This window comes from Xiphophorus hellerii, chromosome 20 (genome assembly GCF_003331165.1).
Source record: "Xiphophorus hellerii strain 12219 chromosome 20, Xiphophorus_hellerii-4.1, whole genome shotgun sequence".
In the NCBI taxonomy this organism is placed as follows: Eukaryota; Metazoa; Chordata; class Actinopteri; order Cyprinodontiformes; family Poeciliidae; genus Xiphophorus; species Xiphophorus hellerii.
Genome location: NC_045691.1, coordinates 9,094,932 through 9,117,442, shown reverse-complemented (window position 1 = coordinate 9,117,442; position 22,511 = coordinate 9,094,932). Strand labels below are relative to the sequence as shown.

Below are 22,511 nucleotides of genomic sequence, written 5' to 3'. Positions count from 1 at the left end.
AGCTGTTGTCAGGTCGGTTGGATGTAAATATTTACGACAAAGAATCGTTCTGAGGCTTATTGTGTAATTATTGATCTTGTAAATATGGACACAAGTAAACAAAATGCTGCAGCATAGCTGACAGTGCCTGTGTGGTTAAATAATATTAGTTTACACACAACACCTGGACAAAAACTATACCAGGTGCTTAAGTACAAGTGTCCTTAATCAAAACATGACACTGATGTTATCAACAGGTATTTAGATTAAAGAATAAGGATTAGATCCAAGACCCAAAATCCTGGATCTAAAAGTATCAAAATCAAAATAATAAAGAGACATTATAAATAACAGTATTAACTGTAATAATTTATTTATGTACATAGCATATAAATGCTTTCTAATGAAGCAAATAAATTCAGCATCTTTGAGTTATGCAAATAAAATCAATTTCCTCAAGGTCTCACAAGCAAAGATTAAACTCCCACTGTCAGTGGTTTTAACTGCATGAAGTTCTAAATTCACACACACAAACGCACCCCCGCACACCCCACGCACACGCCCACACAGAGATAATTAACACACACAAGCTGGAACATAACTCCCCTACCTTACCCCCTGAAGCTTCTTCTATTATTAGTGCTCTAATTTATCCTATAGGCCTTGAACAAGACTGTGGGGTTAAATGCCCATCCTGATCTTGGCAGGCAGCTGCATAGGCAGCACAGAGCCAGGTGCATTGGCCACACATACACACACCATTGCTGTACATATTCATTGTCATTGAGAGTGAAAAAGTCTCAGATCTACAAAACAAAATTACCTGCAGTACATATCACCATCATGTTATATATTTATAATACTGCGATATTTATCATATGTGTAAAATCAACTATATATAGATATTTTATGGTTCCTCATTGCACACGCTCATAGCTGGGTATTGAAATATTCATCAGTACTTTCCGTGATGTAAACAGCATATGCAAAGGTCAGAAAATAAACCCAGCAGGAGAAAATTAAAGAGCAGCAGACCAGAAGTTTATTATGTTGCCAAGCGTATCTTCATGTTTCTACCTGAGGTCTGTGGTCTATAATGGGAATTACAAAATATATAGTTCTTATTTCTATTTGAACCATTATATAAATGTGGCCTGCAGTGGAGGTGGAGCTGTTTTTGGGAACCTCAGCTTAGAAACAAGACAACAAGAGTTATTGCTTTAGAGATTTCTGTGCTGTTCTCACACTGTATGATGGTATAAACATGAACCAGAAGAAATATAATAAAAACTTTGACTGTGAAGCAGATATGATACAGCTCCACCACAGAAGTCAAGATACTTAATCTTTTCATATATTTCTGAGTGTGGATAGGGATTTGTTGTGTAAGATGGATATTGTGTAGCAGCCAAGGTTTCCTGCAATTGATTCGATTAATTCTGCAATTCTGCACAGACTACGTTAACCCTTTAACTCTGAAAGTTCACTCAAAACACGTGAAAACTATTTCAAGCACCTTAGTATGTTGTTATTCCAAGAATTTTCTGTTGTTTGTGGTTTCCCAGATGCAAAATAACAAAAAACAGGAAAAGAAACTGATCACTCATAAAGCTGTATCAGATTGAATCACATTCTATTGCAGGGAATTGTATCGTTTCATCCTATTAACATGTGAAATCCTATACTACCTTTTTAATGTAGTAATTAATTATGGATTGTGTACATTTTGAGTGCGTTAATGTTAAGTTAACGTTTAATGGTATGTTGATAGTCAACAAAACATTGACCAAACCCTTAGAGTACAGATAAATGTCTTTTTTCATGTTAAAATTTGTATTTAAAAAATATTTACTTTTAAACTAGTTACAATTTCAATATGAAGAAAACACTAAATTAAAACTAAAAAGAGACGAGTGGTCAGAAAAGAACATTCACATCCAAAATACAAAAAGACATTTAGACTTTAAATCAGTGCAACTATAATCTGAAGACAGTAAACTTTTGAATAACATGCAAGTGTTCTCGTGGAAAAACTGTATGTGTGGATGAATATTGGTTTGAAGATCAACTAAAGCTGTAAATAAAAAAAACAAAGCAAATCAAACAAAGCAGGAATTTACAGAAATTTGTGAACCAAAATTATGTTAGCTACCCAGATTTTAGCAGAAGTTTAATACTTAGTTTAACAACCTTTAAAATGTTACCAACAAACCACTCCGCATTTACGGAATTGCTTTTAAAAAATTAACACAGCATTACACGTCTTGCAGCCTCAGAACTCAAGTGTTTAAAAGAGAGACTGACTGGATTCCTGCTGATAGTGTTGGTTGTGAACTGCAGTGAAACTCTGAGGCAAAGCGTCCAAGAGAAACCTCTCATCACAGAACCAGCATCCATTTCTACAGAGCTCCTGCTGGGAACCCTGCTGCATCATCCTGACGGCGTTGAGTAATTAGTAGGATTTTAGTACTCAGTGCAGCAAGGCCTCAAGGTTAAAAATACAGAAACTTTCATGCAAAGGGCGTCACATCTGAAACAGCTTTTCACTGGGCGCTTAGAAACAACAAGGGAAACATGGCATTTCCACTTTGCATCAGTTTAGCAGTTCTTTTAATTAAAATAACTAGTGGACATCTATATTAATGATCTTTCATACAGTGATGATGAAAGAGTGTAACCAATTTTAGTCAAATTACGTTTTGTACATATCTGAGGTATACACTGACTTTTGATAAACAGAAATAGACAGTGATCAAATATTTTCAAGTAATCAGTCAGATCATTACATAGCATGAAAAATGTTTACTGTCTATATGTTTATGTAATGCTGCCTAAATATGTAGCAGACAACAAAAAACAGCAGATTTATGAACAAATAAGGTAAATACAAGTATGTATGGTTGAACTTGGTGCAATGGTTTTTTAAAACTAAAACAGACCAGCTTGTTCAGGACACCAAAAATATGACACATATATAGATTATCTCTAATACCAAGGGTGTTCATCAACCAAGGCAGCAGCACCGGAGTCAGCATTAAACCCCTGAGCACAATAGCACCAGGAGACCAACAGGCATATCAGTGCAATACAGGAGACAAGAGAAGCACATAATTATCTACAACTGCAGGCTGAAAGGGTGTGTTTGAACTGACTATTCATGACACCACAGAGTCCTGCAGCTCTTACCTCACTATTGTATGAAAACCCTTTGAGGAAACTTAAATAATGCAAAGAACTACTTGATCTCAATGCAAAGGAGTTGTTCTTTTTTCCCACTTTAACTATCAGTGAGACTTCTTAAAGAAATAAATTGAAATGGCTAAAGTATAGAATGAATACTTTTGCCATTTCATACAGGAAATTAACTACAGAGATGCTACAGTGCAGAATGTGATCAAATAACAGTAATTATGAGCTAAGGCAGACAAAAAATACTCATGCCATGTAATAGTTTTTAAGTTTTTAACATGATATTGTATAAAACACAAATAACACTTAAAATCCGTATAATGCTGCTTGTATAAAGTAGGTTTCTGAATGGGGCACTGCTAAATTTCTTAATCTATGCGTTCCAGCTCAATACCCTTCTAGGCAGACGCTCCTTGAAATGCATTTCACTTTCAAAATGTGTCCTTTAGTAAAGAAAAAAAAAAAAAACAAAAGCAGAGAGTTTAAAAAACGTTGCAGCTGGTGATTAATTTACAGGATAATGATGAATATTGTAGCATAAACCTTAAATTTTGACCTTAATCTCCCGAAATTTTGGGAAAGCAAATTTGTTGCGTTACCATTTTGTTTATTTCAAAACAGAATGGTAAAGCAGCAACATATAAGTATTCAGCTGCACTGAACACTTATATGAGACATTTTAATTTCCTAGCTCATCTAACAACCTTTCATAGCCATTAAAATGTCTGATAGCTGAATCATAATGCTACTTAGTAGTTCAATGATTTTGTAAGTCTTGTGGAAAGTTTAATATTTCTTTTTTACTGCAGTAATATGAAATGTGATTACTCCTCTATGACTACTAGTAAACTGTGATGTTCCATACTGATTCCTTAACTAATAAGTATTCATACTAAAATTTATAAGACGTAAATTCCTTGAATGGTGGAATTCATGATTCAGATGTCACAAGACTTATTTAAGTTTGATAACCAGTGAGAGTCGTTGGTTCATCCATGTCATTTAAAGTAATAAATGGCTCCTTCAACACATTAATTATTTCAAAATTTAATTAATCACAAAAACTCCATAGTAGCTTGCACAAATGGAAAGTTTTAATCAGTACTAGAATAAATATAATCAATCTTGCAGATCTGTTTATTCCAACACCCAATCAATAATAGGCATCATGCAAACAGCATATTTGTAGATGCTTAAGTTCCTAATATTTTTGAGAATCATATTAAAACATTAATTTGCAACTGAAGGTTTTCTTTTGCCATGTCCAAAAGAAAACCTTGATGGTGGTTTTTTGAGGTAACAGGCAGAAGAATCAGCACAGCTAGGTGCCATCTGTACTTCTTATACTCCAACAGCTTGCACTGCATCGAAATCTCCCTTAAATCCAGGACTCTAGATTTATTTGGGACATCTGGCCATCACAGTCAGTGGGTACATGTGTTTGAACTTTGCGCCCTTTTATGAGACATCCGCTACATGAGGAACAGGCGCACCAGCTGGCTCAACGGGGGGAACGCTTCACCTTCAGCTGGCACTCAAAAAACACCCACCCACACTGCAAAAACAGACACAGTGTTTTAAAATCATACTGCATGATGTGTCTGACGTTTAAGGGAAATATAGATTCCTGTAGGTTCATTTGAGCACACATTTTGTGTTTTTAGCATCATCGACCAAGAGAATATCTGATAAGATCTACTATTTATGGATTCAGCCTTCCTCCCACCTCTCTTCCCCCATAAATGCCCCTCCTGCTTATTTCTCTAGTAGAAGTGAGTAATCACACCTTTCCCTGTGGCAGGAACTTATATACAAACACAAACCTTTAGACAGTTTAATCCTATTTAAACAATATAAGAACAGCAGATCTCTAATAAAGATCCACTTGTTCTAACGCTGCTTAAGATCTAAAAGTTGCAATGTAAACAAAGTGAAACAAATCACCACCAAGCAAATTGTTTCAACAATGTTTATCCTCAAAAAATATTGAGCACCATAGAAGAAGAGAAGATCAGCTGTTTATATTCAAGCAAAAATGACAGCCTAGGAGTCTAGAAATTATGCCGTTCTTGACTTAATCAAACATTTACTCTCATCTTTATTGATGCTTTGGGTCTTTGCTTCACTAAGTGACACTTGTGTTACATTAGAATAATTCTGTTCATATTTTACATCTCAACAGACAATACCTAACAAAGAGAGAAGAGGTTCTGCTTGTATTTTCAATCAATCAATGTAGAGGACAAAGTAAAGGTTTTTGGCCCAAGTGTAAAACACTAATGCATACTATCATGAATAAATAATATTCACTGTGAAACATGGTGATGGCAGCATCAAGATGTGGGGAGGGTATAGTTATAAAAACCCAACAAGTGTGCTGAAAGACGCTGAACTGATCTGAACAATAATGCATCATAATAACCTTTCAAATCAAGTTGAACCAAACTTTTATTGAAATACTATACCATTTCAGTATTTTGTGATGTGCTGAAACAACAAGCTTGCACACGACTGACAGAGCAGCACTTTGACTTAACCAGGTTTGACGTAAAACTATATTCTACCAAAATCCACCTCAGAGGAAAGGAGGCGATGATGTGGCATAATTTATATTTCCTTTTAAACTGCTTCTATATTATCTTGTTATTTGTGCTCTGCCTCTTGTTTCAATGGCTGTTTGCTCAGTTGGTCTGCATAGGTCTGAATAGTTTCTGATGCTGCTTGAAACTGTAAACTGAAAACACCAGAGTGTACTGTAAATAATAGATCTTGATTTGTGCTCTCCTCTGAATAAACTACATTGAAATTAATGCCCTTTTTATACAACTTGTGTTTCCACGGCCTGAGGTGGCTTTAGTTGACATGGAAACCAAGTCAAAGTACCAGCAGACGTTCAAATACTGCAGGAGAAGCCTGTAATTATAGTACATTATGTGTGTTATTGGTTCGTTGAGAGATCATGGCCCTTTACTTGTCTTCTTTGATACTTGGCTGATCAGTTATCAGGTGAACCAGTTGTCTCAGTCAATTTGAAAATAAATAAATAAAAAATAAATAAATTTCTGCATCAACTGTGCTTTTGAACATTCCCATCTGCAGATAATTCACAAATGAATAAAATATGATTGAAAATTCAGTTCTAGCATATAGCAGGACAGCATTTGCTCTGCTAAATTGGTGATCTGCATTTGACAGGAAATAACAGCGATATGCATTAGCATCTTAATTTAAATTGACAACGTGAGTTGTGAATTTAATCTGGTCATCTGCTATGTATAACTAATTAGTTTGGGAAGTTACCAGTTTGAGGCTTCCTAATAAGACATGACTCTATCTGGCACCTCTTAAATCAGAGGGGACACTCTCAACACCTCTGATCTATTAGTGAATGTCCTGCCTCATCTTCATGCTTGTCAAAGCAGCTGCTGCGTTCCTCAAAACAAAGGCGCTGAGACAAATCACCAGGGACAGCGAACAAAGAGCCGCTGAATCACATTTTAGTACCTTCTACTAAGCAGTTACTGAAACATGCTGCCACTCGTATTATGTAAATCTAAATAGGGAAAGATTTTTTATGCTAAAAGTGCCCTCTAGGTTTAATTAAAAAAACCACAATAGATGGAAAGGTGACAATCTCATATTTTGGGATTCAAAAGGAAAGATGTGACCTCAAAGAATATTTAAAGCAAATTATTATTAAAAGATTTTCCATTTGTCCATGGTAGAGTGCAGTATAGTTTGGTACCATGTTTACTTAGAAATATCTATTTTAGTGACCTATTCAGGTTGCTATTTTTTGAAGAAAATATGGTTCCCTCATCCATGTTAAATCATGATGTACCTGCGCCACCAAAGGATAAGTTTGAGTTTTATTTTTGATATAAATATTACTGCACATTAAATAATTTACTTACAAAATGTGTTACACAATTTGAAATGAAATTTTCACTTACTTTCATGAGTAACCAACACTAACATCACAACTTTTATTTTCTTCTCCATGTTATTTTAAAGCTGATTATATGTTGATTCATACAATCAGTGTATTTCTTAGATTGGTGATGTGGTTCCCTGCCCAGGGTCATGCTGCCTGTAAGGTGCAGTGAGGCAAAATAAAGAAAAAAAAGTCAATGTTTATTCATAAACAAGTTTTCTATTTTCTATTTGCATGACCAGTGAATGAGTGAACATATTTCTTTATTTTCTTCCATTTGGGCTGAGATCCAATTTACTTCAAAGTCCAACGTTTGGACTTGTCAAATCAGGTCTCAATTATTCTACACGAAATACAAGTTTATTTTTTAAGCATCAGGTGTTACCTTTAATACCTTTGACTTTGACTTCACAGGAACACAATAGCACTAACAAGGCAAAAACTATCATCTTTTAAAACTGGCACATAAAAGCAACTTTCTCAAAGTTTGATGTAAAATATTTCAGAGAAGCCCTGGCTTTCTGAAAGTGGTGTGGGACTCAGAGATTAAAATGTAAGTAGTTTAACTAGTTTATTAAAGAGACCAGCTGGCTGTTACTTTCCGTTATTGCTTACATTGGTTTAACTATCAGGAGAAATGTGACACATGACTTGAAAAAGCATCATTACCATCTATCAAAGGCTGAGCTGCAGATGAATAAAATGTAACTTGTGTAAGTAAAATGTTAATTGACTGCACCAGCAAATTTTCTATGAGTGCTGTTAAGGCTTCAAGGATAAGTGAGTATGAAATCCTCTCAAAACACACTTGAGCTTGCAGAAAAACATATTAATACTTGATTGAAATATCCTCAGAAAGTCAAAAGGGTTTCAATATGTAATTATTTTCTGTCATGTTGAATTTCTTTAGTCATCATAATTATTTGAGGAGCAAAATTTAAAAAACTTAACATTTTGATGGTTGTAAATATTTATTGGAAAAATGATTGCTATGATTTTGTTAGGAATAGTTTTGTGGAGCTAGTTAGTTTCAGGTTCCAGTATAAAGTTGTTACATATAGCTGTAGTGATATCATGCTTTACAGTGTTAGATATGTTGCTCCCTGTATGGTGAAATATGCCTGTATCTGTCTGGCCTGTTTCACCAGCTGGACGGTATCTGCAGTGAGCTGACGGTTTACTGGCTGCCTCTCGTACCAGATTTAAAACCTAAAGGGGATAGAGGCTTTAAGATCTGTAACTCCATGATGGTGATATGCACTTTACCCACTTCTGACATTTTTATGAGGCATTTGAAAACATATATGTTTTAACAGGCTTTCCTAATTCCCAAACAATTACAAAGCACTTTCTTCAAATTTTCACATTTTTCACAGTATGTTATGTTTATCTTGTATAGGTGCATGTATTTCAACTTTTTACAGAACTATTTGAGTTTTCTCTGTAAGAAGTGTTAAAAACTAAATTTGGCTTTCTCTGCATTTATGCTTAGACAGCATGGAAACACTGGGATGTTTAGAATATTTACTGCCTGACTCTAGTAGAGCGGCATCAGATAATTAATATGTCCTCCTCTGAACTATGAATCCACTGAACTAAGCCACCGGCAAACCCAAGCTGTCAAAAACGTTAGCAAGGCAGGAGTTCAGGCACCATGCAGCATGCAATATGGGGTGTGTGTGAGTACGTTAGTGCATGTTGGTGTGTTTGTGTATGAGTGCTCTGTCTTGTGCCTGTGATCATCCCAAATCCTCACATAACCTTGTCTGAACCCTTTCAGGAAAGACACACAAAACACACACACAGAAAGATGGCAGGAGCAGCATGCGATAGCAGGGAAGCTAGCCTGGCTCAGCTCACGCTGTGTGTTCTTGAAGAGGTCAACACAGGAAAGACAGTCTACCCTCCAACTGTAAAAGTTAAATCACTGAGTGACACAAGTAATGAAAAGCTCAGAATGAATCAATGAAACGTAACTTTTTAATGCACAGTTTTAGATTAGCTAGGTTTCTGTCTTGATATTAGAGGTTAAAACTCAGCTGCTCTATTTCAAGTTTACATGGAAGATTTGATGATCTCCATTAGTTCATCTGATGCTTGATCATCAGTAACAAAAACAAACTAACAAAAAAAAGGCACAGTCAATCGGAACAAGCTACAAAATAATCGTATTTATTTTTTACTCCAAATGTCAGAAATGACAAATTTAAAATTTTTTGTCAAACAATGCATTTCATTGTGATTAAAGTATTCTAAAATATATTAAAACATATTCAAGTGCACAGGGAAGATCAGTTTGCTTTACCGTGCTAACAGGGTAAAAGGTTCAGAAACTGGTTAGCTACTTTACATTGTGGAAGGAGGGGGAAAATACTCTGCATGCAGATCAGAACTCTAAACAACAAAAACCAAAGAATGCCTGAAGGTATCAGGTACAAATGTTCTCCATAGTGGCCTGTTCACACGTGCATTTCTCAGTGGGTGATTCTCACTGTGAGGCAAAATCTCACAACTGGAAATAATTCAGACTGGCACAGTGACTGGTACACCGGAGGAGACATTATGTAAAAACTACACTGTGAATCGCAGTGTTTGTTTACAGCACCTGAGAAGGCAGAAAAGGCTCCAACTAGGTACTGCGGCAAAATGCAGCACAAATTTCAATACAGATTAAAATATTATTCAATAGATTTACACAGAACACACAAGTGCAACATCTACTGTGTATGTTTCTGATGAAAGAAAATTTAATTTCACTGTAATGAAACCACTTAGAAGGGAGGAATGATTTTAGAAGCATTGACAAAAGAAAATAGAGGATAATGTTTGTTATCTCGTCATTTTCTTTGGTCAGCAAATAAAATTCACTAAATGATTGCATAACTGCTTAATTGAGCAACAAAGTAAAATAATGTTTATCTGAATCATTAACATGTACTTTTGACTTTGGTAGTTAATCCTGCATTTAAATGATTTACTCTGAGTGTTTCCACTCTGGTCCACCTGTTTAAAGATGAAATCATCCTTTATGCTAGCAATTCAAAAAGTCCAAACGCGAATCTGTGTCTGCAGCAAGTCAGTCCAGACTCTGTTCCCACATTATTTTAGGCATAATCAGCCGAGATTCAACCTACAGCTCTGACTGAAACATAAAGACCTTACAGCATGGATGCTATAAGAGTTGTTAGAAATAGAGCTGCATCATTCAAAGCAAAGATCTTACTTTATGAAGCCAAATGAACAACTGTATGTATAAGTTTTGTTCATAAACAATTTAACTAAACCCCAACGACAAATTATTAACGAGGTACATAAATTAAATTATGGAAGACAAGCTAAAAATTAGCTCATGACCTCAGCAAAAATTAATAACAATAACAAAGTTTTCATTTTATTATAAAATGTACTACCTTTTTTAACACAAATATGCTTTATACTGTATGCTGTATATTTTTAAGAGAAAATCAATCTTAGGGAGAAATCGATTTTAAGAAATTGTGCTAATTTCTCAATCTATATTTCTGTTGTTAAAAATTTTCAATTTGGTTTGCTACTTTTGTCTTGTAAAAGAGTTTACTCGGTAAAACATAGATTTAATTTAATTTTTCTCCTACACTTTTAATTTAACCTATTTATTTATTTGCTGTTTTTTAACTTATGTGTGTAAAGAAAGAAACTTAATTTGTTGAGACACAAAGTAATTATGCTTGTCACATTTAAATAAAATTATTTTAAAATTAGATTATGCTTTACTGAAAAGCAAGACGTAGTCATGAAGTGGTATTTCTTTTGTTGTAAGTTTTAAGCAAATTTAATAACAAATGTATGAATATATTTTCATTAAAACATTTTGCGCTACATGCAAGTCATATGATTTTTTAAAGATATAATAAACCAAGAACTTCAGACTTTTAATATAATTTAAAGTCTTGTCAAGAAGTGTTCTAAGTGACAAAATGAGATAACCTGAAACAGCAGAAATTAATTATAAAAAAACATTTTAGTGAGAATAGTTTGCTTCACTTGCTGAGAGAAAAATAGTTAATAAAAGCTTCTAAATTTAAAGGTATTTAACCTGCAAAGTTATTAAACAAATCTTTAGAGTTTGGTCTTTTTAACATTTAATTATACAGTAGTACAATATTAACTGATATATGAAACTTAAAGGTTATTCACATTAACATGTTACTGTCAAAGAAAAATAAATATGCATGAAAAAGATGAATTAGATATGATTCCATACACTTTTCTATCAAAGAAACATAAAACCAGCAACTGTATGCCAAACAAGGGCCTTGTCACCATGGCAACGATGGGTGAGTCATCTTAGCAAATTTATGACACTGCACTTATTGAATGATTCTGGATATATACTGAAAAGCATTCTAATATTTAGCTTAAAGTAGAGAGCCCAAGACACTTTTCCTTTCTGTGCTAAAACATTCTAATGCTCACCAACATGACACAAGCAGCGTTCTGAAACAGTCCAACTGCACAGCTAGATTTAAGAGAAGAAAGCAGCAACTCACATGCGTGATGGAGGGATGATAGGTCCACTAGTTCTGTTTCTCAGTTTTCTCCCCTGCTCTCGTTTTCTGTGGTTTGGACTGGCAACCAGCAGTCCAAACCAGGCAGACAACAGAAAACTCAGCCTATCAAACGATTTTAGATCTGGTAGTGTTTCTACAGCAGCAACACTACCACTCTCTCTCTCCCTCTCCGCTTGTGTTTCAGCCTCTACCAATGCCTTATGCTTCCTCTCTCTCTCTCTTCCTCTGACCTGCTCCCAGTCTCCATCTCCCCCCCCCCCCAGTCTCTTTGTGCCACCCACCCACGGGCCAGTCTGCAGCTCCAACCTCCACTTTTGCAATGTTCAAGAGAGCAGGAAGCTGAGAAAAGACATAGTGAGGTGTTTTCTCTAAAGATAGTGATATACAGAACACCTGATGATGAAGAAATTTGACAGCAACAGAGTTTACATCCTCAGGCTGTTGCCCATGGAGAGACTTTCAAATGGAATGTGTGATATTTGAGAGTTCATAAAAGATAGAAAGCAGCAAGTGAGAGATAGGGGAATAGACAGACAAAGTGTTAGCAGCACTATGAGGCTATGTTTACACGAGACCACAGTCTGGACACAGCTTGTATATTCAGACATTTATTTGGGAAAAGTTCCACCTTTAGAAGAGACAGCAAAGACACCTTGAATCCACTGTAGCTGTCATGCCAGGTCACTATATAGAGCTCTGATCTAAGCATGCACTTCTGATCCTTAGCTCCCAATTTGCTACCTTCTGCCTCATTTAGAAAATAGGTAACCCATTTGTGCTGAATTAAGTGCTTGTGTAACATATATTTTCCACAGTAGAAGTTAAGTAAAAGCCAGCGGTGGGCAACTCCAGGCCTCGAGGGCTGGTCTCCTGCAACTTTTAGATGTATCTCTACTTCAACACACCTGAGTCAAATAATGAGGTCATTATCAGGACTCTGGAGAACCTTGACTGCACTTAGGAGGTGATTCAACTATTGGATTCAAGTGTGTCGGATCCGGGAGACATCTAAGAGTTGCAGGACACCAGCCCTCGAGGACCAGGATTGCCCACCCCTGCAGTTAAACTGTACAGGTTAAGCAGCATACAGTCCAATCCTATCCACCTTTGTTTTTGTTGAAAAAAGAAAAAACTTAAATATCCTGAGGAAATTATATGAGAACTGTTAAATTAGAGCACAAAAAAAATTTTCCTATCGGTGATGATTTTTAAATTGTTTGGCTTCTGTGGAGGAAATTGAACAGCGCACCACAACCATGCAATTTTGGGACCACAATATATTTTCCATGACTTCAACTTCAAAGTGTCTGTTCACTTCTGAAAAGTGAACAAAGTTCTGCATTACAACCAAATTCCCATCTCATCAAACATAACAGGCACATAGTATACACAGATGAACAAGAAAATCCAAAATCCCAGGAACTGTTTAACTATCATGTTTGTTTCATTACAGAAAAATGTCAGTCAAAGTCTATAAGCCAAATGTCTGACAGGCAAGCATGAGAGAGAACAGATCAGACAGCTCTCTGCTGTCTACTGCAAACACAAACTAACACCAACATCAGTGCCCGACAGACAGGGTATATTAAAAGTCGTCTCATAAATCAATCAAACTTCATAACTTCAAAGGAGATGACTTTCACATTACAACTGTGCTTTTAGAATATATGAATAAAGAAAATCTACTTTTGATGTTACTAGAGATAGCAAATAATTTGAATATGATACCAAACTATCTTAATAGAATGTATAAATATAAAATTTCACTTCTAATTTTAGCTAGACATTTATCAAAACAGACATTTCAATTTCAAGACTGCAAGTCAATAAGTTTAGACTTAGACTTAGACTGACTTTATTGTCATTTTGCATGCACAGGGTGTATACAGAACGAAATTTCGTTGCATACGGCTCAGGACAATGTTTTGAGGTTCCAATGTTGTGAGGTTACTCCAGAATAAAATAAAATACAGTATAAGATATGAATATAGATATGAATATAAAATATAAAGTGCAGGAATGACAGTAAAATAGAAGTTATTTAGCTATGTACATGTGCAAGGTATGAAGTGGAAACCAGTTTTTGAGTGCAGTCCAGTTAAGAGTTCAGCAGTCTGATGGCAAGTGGGAAAAAGCTGTTTCGGAACCTGGTGGACCTGCACCGGATGCTGCGGAACCTCTTCCCAGAGGGCAGCAGGGAGAACAGTCCATGGTGGGGGTGTGAGGGGTCACTGATGATGTTTCGGCCTCGGGACACGCAGCGTCTCACTTCTTTGACAAATTCAACTTATTTCTCACTTGACCTTGCCCATTTTGCTGACCAAATGTTTCAAAGGAGTAATTTCCTCCACAAATTTCCATCTTTCTTGCAAATATATTGGCTTTGCAGAAAAGGAACAGAGATATTTAGACATTTTTATAGTTCTAGATGTTTTTTGAAATGTGTAGATTTGTAGGAACGAATATCTAATGAACATTATATCTTCCAGGGCACTACTGTGATCACAAAGTTGGAATACAGATGACTCCAAGTCTCTCTTGTTCATCATATCTCATTTTCCTGTCATATTTAATTTTTGTATCTCAAACTGTCAGTAGGTACTTAGAAACCTTTTTTTTTTTAAAAACAAATCGGTCTAATTAGTAAAACCTGAACAACCGATGTTTATGTCATTTTTGTCCATTTGTGTATGTGTTAGTGGAGGCACAGGGGTTCACCATGTGGTAAATGTTTAGGTATGTGACAGTAACAGTGACGCAGGGCAGGACTGCTGGGTGTTTAAAGGAACAAGACGCGATGTTGGTGGTGTGATCATTTCGTTATGGTCACAAAGGGATAAGCAAGCACATGTAATATGTAGTATATTGGTAGATATTGATAATGGGTCATAACAGCAATATCGGATATCTTTACCAGCCCAAATTTTCACACTGGTGCAGCCCTGAAAATATGCCTACAAGCACAAAAGGAAAAACTATCTCCTCCTCATTTCTCTTAATTCACTCCTTGTTCTGTGCTTCTAGAATTCATCAAGAAGAACTTCAGGTATGAAATCGAACACCTTTCCTACTTCACCTTGTGTCTTTATCTGTTTGCTATACAGCCCTGTTTATCCCATCTTTCCTTCTTTTCTTTTGTAATTGGGGGATACTGTAAATATGTTGCTTCCACAACACATGGAGATGCAAGGGAGAAAAAGGAGCTAACATTTTTTATGAAAGTTGTTGTTTTCTGGTGTTCTTTGGCTTTAAATCAACTCAAATTCTCACTTTACCGCACACATATGTGTCACCTAATGTGCAAAAGAAAGTCTGGATTTTTCTTGCAAGCCAAGCTGTAAGTCTATACAGACATATTTTCACAAGCTGTTTATGAACCGCTCAGATTTATGCATATTTTATTTTATTCTAGACTAAGAGTTGCAAATAAAAGTAGTACCCATACATTGCATAAGCATTATGTTCACAGGTTTGGTCCTGAAAATTTCTCCAAGCACCAACTGTTCAACAGGACAGTCTACAGTCTGCATGGAACACAGTTCCAGCACTTCCTGCTAACATCCTTCATTTGCATGCACAGGTTTCCCAGCATGACAAGTAGATTCCAAGAATTACACAGAATTACACATGGATAGTGTAATTCCACTGAAGAAGTGCAATGTGTAATATTATGAGTTGCTAGGCCCCTTTTCTCCTCCTTTTCTCTGGAGCATTACTGTAATGTAGCAGCATTCAGCTGCACTTCCCTCCAGGGCTTTTCACCTTTTAATGGGTTGCTGCAGTTTGCTCTCTCGGGAAAATGTGAAATAGCTACGACATAAGAAGCTTAGTGCTTGGCCTCACAAAAAAAAACATGTTTTCTTTTTATCCCCAAAGTCACACAACAACAATCTCAAAGTAACGTGTTTCTGCAGTTTTTTGTGTGGAATGTTGTATACTGTTAGTTACGCATTCAGCTCTCATACTGCATCCTTGTTTGACAATTATACACCTTTACTAGTGTCAGTAAGGCAGTAAGGCAATATACCCGGACTATGCGCTTTTTGTCGGATTAGTCTTGATGCAATGATTTGATATAGCACTTAGTTGGGTTCCCTACATGAGCCAATTAATTTATTAATCAATTTTTTAACTATTTTTCTACCATACTTGTATCTTTTCCTGCATTTTTGACAACCTACCTTTTTCTTAAACACAAGACAGCCAATAGTTGAATTAGTTTATTATAGCCTGATTTGAAAATACTATTTTACTGTATTTCATGTAAAAATTCAGAAAAAACATTTGACTAGGTGAACTTTGCAACCTGAACATCAAACTTCTGGCACTTTTCTGAAATATTGGACTCTTCAGCACCAAAGAATGTTTTTTTTTTTCTTGTAAAGTAAAAAAAAAGTACTGGTTTCTGTACAATCTGCCTCCTCCTCTTCTGTCACACCTCCTTTCTTTCGTCTCAGCTTCTGAACACACAGACATCAACATAATCTTGTCTGCTCATTTCACCGCAAAGAAATGTGTCTTTCTGCATTTATCCCAGTCTCCACATCTCTCTTTTATTGTTCAGTTGTCAGTGTTAACCCTCCTCCCTCTTTCTTTAGCCTGCCTACACACATACAGGACAACGCGAGTCATTCTAACTACTTTGACATCAGAATAAGAGGCGACAGATGGAAAAAAAATTAAAAGAATGAGACAAACTATGTCAGAGAAGCAAGGGAGAGACAGGCCACTACTATTCGGGTACATTAAAGAAAGTATTACAAAATGGTACCAGGATGGCAGAAACTAAGGTGAAAATAAACATTAAACCGTAACTCATACGGTTTCTATTGCTGTGCGAAGAGTAAATATTTTTGCATAAATTAGTTTAGATTCTCTTTCTCCAACTATTTATTTTCCTTGTATTTTTATTTATTTATAATTGACTGCATTTCTCTTAATTATTCCCTTTCTAACACACACTATCTCACATCAGTTCAGGGTGGCAGCATATATACAACAGACAGAGAGCATAAGATAAAATTGTGGGCAAATTTTACAAGAAAAGACCGTAAATGATAAAAGTGCCACCACACTGAGACTAAAATAAAGGATGCATTTCTGTGTTGCTCTGTGAATATCTGTGTGTTTCACTTAAGCCTTCCACTCAACACAGTTATTGCTGATATCTACTTACTGAGAACTGAGCATACTATTGTGGATCTGCAGGTTGGTTCAGTAACCAATGTCTGCTGCCTGACACTGAGGGCAGATAAGTGAAAGCATCCTTACATGTGTTAACACTATACAGAGACCCCTTGGGGCCCCAACACAGCTCTGACTTGTTGAAACAGGGACACCAGATAAGAAGTAAGCAATGTATCCCCAAAGGCATGAATGATTACAGGTCATGTATCAGTGGGTAAAATTAGATTTTTGTGAAGATTCTTGACTGAAAACAAAGGTTAGTTGGAGGTTAAACCATCTATTCACGAACTTTACACCTGAACAATGTTTGATTTCAGACCTTGGAGGAGGTTAATGCCATAAGGGAACACCTGTATCAAGAAGGGAGGGTACATGGACTGTAATCCGGTTTACCATGGTTGTATGTGTCGTTAATTTCTGAGAGTTAGTCTTGTCTCTGGTGGTTAACATCTCTCTCTCTCATTAACGCCACACAAACATGAATTATGTATCCAGGCTAACACTCTCTATTGCTTCATACTTAAACTGCTGGCTCACATATTCACATATTATTAGACACCAAAAAGCCCAGAGAGGCTAGTACCTGTCAAAGTTATTATCTGCACTTTAGATAGAACCTCTGTTGAATTAAACAAGATGGAACAACATATAACTGGGAATTTTAGACAATTAAAGACTTCTTTTGACAGAATTATCTTTATTTGATAAAATTGTCTCTATTGCCTACATACAGTCGCGATAAGAGGTGATGACCATACAATGATGCCAAATGCAACACAAAAGTCAAACAACAGAAGCAGTTTGGGCAAGACATGCTGTCCTGCAAATATTAAAATTTGATGTTTTTCATTAGTAAAAATGCTTTTCTTTTCTAAATTAGAACAATGAACTAAGTGTTATTGAAAAATAAATGTTTCACCCTAGCATTTTTTTATACAATTGTTCTAATTCTTTCTGAAAATAGTGATTATTTACATTGCTTTAAAAAAAGAAATGATCTGACTGAAACTCACGCTCTTCTCTCTTTTTCTTTACACATCATTTTTCACAACATCTGCCCCATGATTTAGTTCTGGTTAGTTCATGTCACATTCTATGTAAAGGTTGCATTTACCAACTCTCAATCATTTCAAGAAGAACATATTTTCTCTACTGTAGAATGCATGGGAGTCTGATTACTATACTAAATGGAGAGAGGAATAAGATTATCCAGGAGTACACTTATGAGTTCTTGCAAATTAGCATCTCTGACCTAAAATTTAGAAACTAAGAAGTACAGTTTTCACTTTTAGTGTCCTGGGAGGCTGTTTACACAACTGTCCCTCAAGCTGTGTGAAGCTTCAATTGATCTGATGAGCTATGATTATAAGTAAAGATTATGGGGGAAAAATGGTATGCTATAGATGGAACTGCCATTTAAACATTTGTGAATTATTACTATAAAAATGAAGAATATTTAAAAATCAAAACATTTAAAAGAATAACATAGCAGGAGAACTCGCTAAATTGTGATTTTTGATGACTTATTGTCTCCTGCTTCCCCACAACTTCACTTACATCTCATATTTCAAATAAAGGTTGGTCTTTGATTTTATGACCACTTTGATTTTAAGGTGAACTATGCAGCGGGTAACGTTTACAGGTTACAATTCTGTTACAGTGTCACCAAACAAATATCCTCAAAAATATCCAACTTCGTACTACAGCTGGCATGGTTGGCATTCAAACATTATCTGGATAAATGTTTTTCACACACTTTCAAATTTCACAACCCACATATCAGCCATGGCTACAACCTGCTTTAAAAAAGCTTTTCAGTGTGTTTATACTATCCCATTATGAGACAACCTTCTCAGTGAAACAAAATTTGTTCTTACCAGCATTTTTGTTCTTTTTAGCTGCCTAAAAACACACTAATGCACCACATTACTAAAGCATTCAGTCCCCCTCATTCAGCTCCTTCAGGTTATTTTTGTATTTATGTCCTTATTATTAATCCACATGGTATTTCTACTTAAATCATGAAATGCTCTTGATGCTGGATTTACAGTACCATTAACCGGACATTAAAATGAGCTATGTAAAACTGGAAATAGCAAATATGTCAAATGGACCCTGACAATAAAATTCCTGTCTTTCATCTCTTCAACTCTGGCAAGAAGGAAAGACAAAAGTCTGTTAATTTTGAATAAAAGCACAGTGTGACAGAACTGGCAGGACATAAGGGGGATGAGTGATGAAACCAGCCCACCGAATACATAAAGGGAGGAATAGAGACAAATTTAGATTTCATGAAGCCATCAATCACAGAAATGCTCCTTTATCCATTTAGCTGCAGATTTATTTCTACTCAAATCATTAAAGTAAAAATTTATGTAAAAGAAGCAAAGGAAGAAGACTTAGTGGTAAAGTCACTTAATCTGAATTGCAGAAGGTATAAAGTTACCTTTCTGTCTACAGTCTGAGGCAGAAAAGCTGACTTTCGACATAAATATACTCCACAAGATGATAAAAATGAAAATAATGAACATCATGTGTAAATATTGATCATTTCACATCCATAGAATATTACTTTTAATATTGTTCTATAAATGAGACATTATGAGAAAGGGAACTAAGCTTTACTGCAAGAAAACACAAATCCTGCATAAAACGATAGGTTCATAAATGTGGACTTCATCTTTAACCAACAAAGATAATCTGTAATCCATCTTGCTTTGGGCTAGATGTTTAGTTATGAAAGAATGAGGAGGTTTTTAGTCCCCATATCTGTCCCATCCTTCCTCTTTTCAAAAGATTACTTTCCACAGATGTGACCTTAAAACATCTTCTATATGAGCTACAAAAAACATCCATAAGTTTGACTTAAAAATAAGAATTAATCTTGAAAACTCTTTGAAAAATTTTACATTTTCTGTTTTGTGAATACTCAATGGGTGTTGGTTGACATTACATCACAGTATTGATAATAGAAATGTATCTGATGTTCAGCACATCATATTGTCTACAGCTGAACATAGGTTACATTTGCAACTCTTCAGTAACTTGGTCTGAAATAATGCTTAATCACCAACAAATGGCAAACAGAAAGAAAATGAAGGTTTGATAATCAGTAATTCTATACCAAACTAAACCTTCCAGTTAGGTCTAAAAAAACCAGTAATAAATAAAAAGTTATTTGAAAATATAACTTTTTTACAGTTTACAAAGTGTAACTTGATAAACCAAAGATCAAGTCAATAATTTGTGTTACTACCCTTTGTTTTCAAACCAGCATAGAATCTGATAAAAACATGCTTTTGTAGAATTAATGTTTAATCAACCAAATCTACATAACAGTTGCTAGAGATCATTGTTTCATATATAGGTCAAAACACATTCATTAACTGAAAGAGAAACAGCTCTGGAGGCTGAAAAATAAGAATGAAGCTACCGAGCTGCTACCAAGGTGCAATTGTGTTGACTGTTCCATCTCATGTCATTCACCATGGCAAGACTAACCATCAGCAAGATTTTACGATGCTCTTTTTGTTCTTTTTAAAAAACAATGAGGACTGTAGACAGAGTGGTTGGCCAAGAAAACCTTAGTGCAGAAGATTAAAGACAGATTTCCCTTTAAAACTTTAAAATGTCCTACAGCACCATAAACTCAGAATTGCAGTGTTACTCCGATGTACCCAACTGCTGTCCTGTGAGGTTTGACCAGAAGTGGCTTTTATAGAAGAGTTGCAGCCACAATGCTGCAGGCGTGGCTTTGACTGTTACTGTTACGCACACAGTAGGTTTGTCTGTCCTTTCCTAGACTGTACATGGACTGGGTGGCTGCAAACAAACTGCCCCTTATGCAAATAGTAAAGTTGTTTTGATCTGGCCTGACATCTCCAACATGAAAGCAAGGCAGTGTGACTCAACTTTGAACAAAATCATAGGAATTCAGGTGCAAAAAATAGACATCAGTTCCTCTAACAGTCAAAATTCTGATTAATTTGGGTTTGGCAAAGGGTTCTGCTTGTGGGCTGGGAAGCAGTTCAATAACAGTGAAGCACCATATAAGTTCATTGCAAGTTTCAGGCTGCTAACATACAAAACCAAAAGGTACAAAGTCGTAACCACTCCCTATCATATAACAAAAACAATGTTTTAAAAGGCAAAATTAGGTTTACCATCAAACTGAACAACTGCTGTTGGTGCTAGGGAAAAAAAGATTCAGTGCAGTAGTGGCAGGAGCAGCTCTATCTTTTCACAGTGCTCAAGGCAAAACTATTGTCAGGTTTCTCAAGTGGCATTATGTGCACACAGCATGAAGCATCAGTCTGAATCTGCATAGTGGTTAGCTATTTGTCTTTGTCTGACTTGCATCAGTGAAGTTGATTTCCCCACAAAGAATCAGCATCAACATTTTTTCTTCATGCTGTAGGACAGCAAGTCTGAAATGTTTGTCTGTTCTTGACAAAACTCCTTTGGCTTTAATTGAAACAAACTACACAGAAAAGAAATGTGTAACTTCAGATACTAACAAATCCTGTTCAAATTCTTTATTTTATCACATAAGAAACACAAAAACAGAACTATTTCTAAACAAATGTTAAATTTGGGGCTACAGTCCTATGGGTGTCTCAGCAGCAGCAGATTTGCAACAATGAAAATGTAGGTGATGCTCATAATGAAAAGAAATTATATGTTTGTATTGAAAACATTCTTAACACAAACCCCTGTTGATACAAATATAAGAATATGAGCTATGACTGCCTAAAAACAATACAGGACACATTGAGAGTCATTATTCTCACACTCAGACTCCCCTACAGTATAACAACTATAACACATCAAGCAACAAGCTACTATGATGCCACCAAAGTGAGTATTAAGAAACACAAAGAAGTTTTAAACCATCAAGAAATGACTAACTGTAAAAATGAGCAATAAACAATGCCAGAACACAAAGTTTAATATAAAATGTAAAACACAGTTCCGCACACATGAAAGAATTATGAAACCAACCATCATTACCAAAATCATTCTGTCAAACTGCCAGGAAATGACAACTAGCTTTGAGAAATCAGACAAAAATGATTTGCACAACTAAAACATGTCCAAGATTAATGAAATCATCCATTTAAGTTGAATAAAGTACTTAGATGCATATTTGCAGGTGGTTAAAGTGGGCAAAGCTAAACTTGTGTGTATTTCTAACCAATACATAAATCTGGGCCTAAGATGGCTCTACTGAGCACTCTCTCTGCCCTGACAGATATTGCCCAAATTCAAACAAGGGATTGCGCAAATATTTAGAGGAAAATCCACTCATATTTATTTAGATAAACCATAGGAAAAAATACCACCTGCTTTAAGTTGGGGGTAATTATTTTGAAGGAAATGGGGGAAAAAGTGACCTGTTCTGTTGTTAGATTTACAAAAAGGTGATCGAAGATGTGAAAGAAGGTGTAATTTATACGCTTTTCCAGTGTTGACTATGTCATCTTTGCAAAATGATTAATTTCAAATTTACAAAAGAAGTCTGAACCTGATCACAGAGGGGTATTTGCTGAGCAGAAGATGTCAAATGAGCTTTAGAAAAATGATTCAGTTTTGATTCCTTGAGTCAAATACTAATACGTAATAATAAAGTACATAAGTTTTTCCATCTCTTTGATAATTTCTCTGCATCTGTT

General features: G+C 35.6%; 1 protein-coding gene across 1 annotated transcript in view; it reads right to left on the bottom strand.

Moving 5' to 3' along the window:
* LOC116710117 (dedicator of cytokinesis protein 3-like) overlaps positions 1-22,511 on the bottom strand; it is a 152,750-nt gene that overhangs the window by 46,223 nt on the left and 84,016 nt on the right.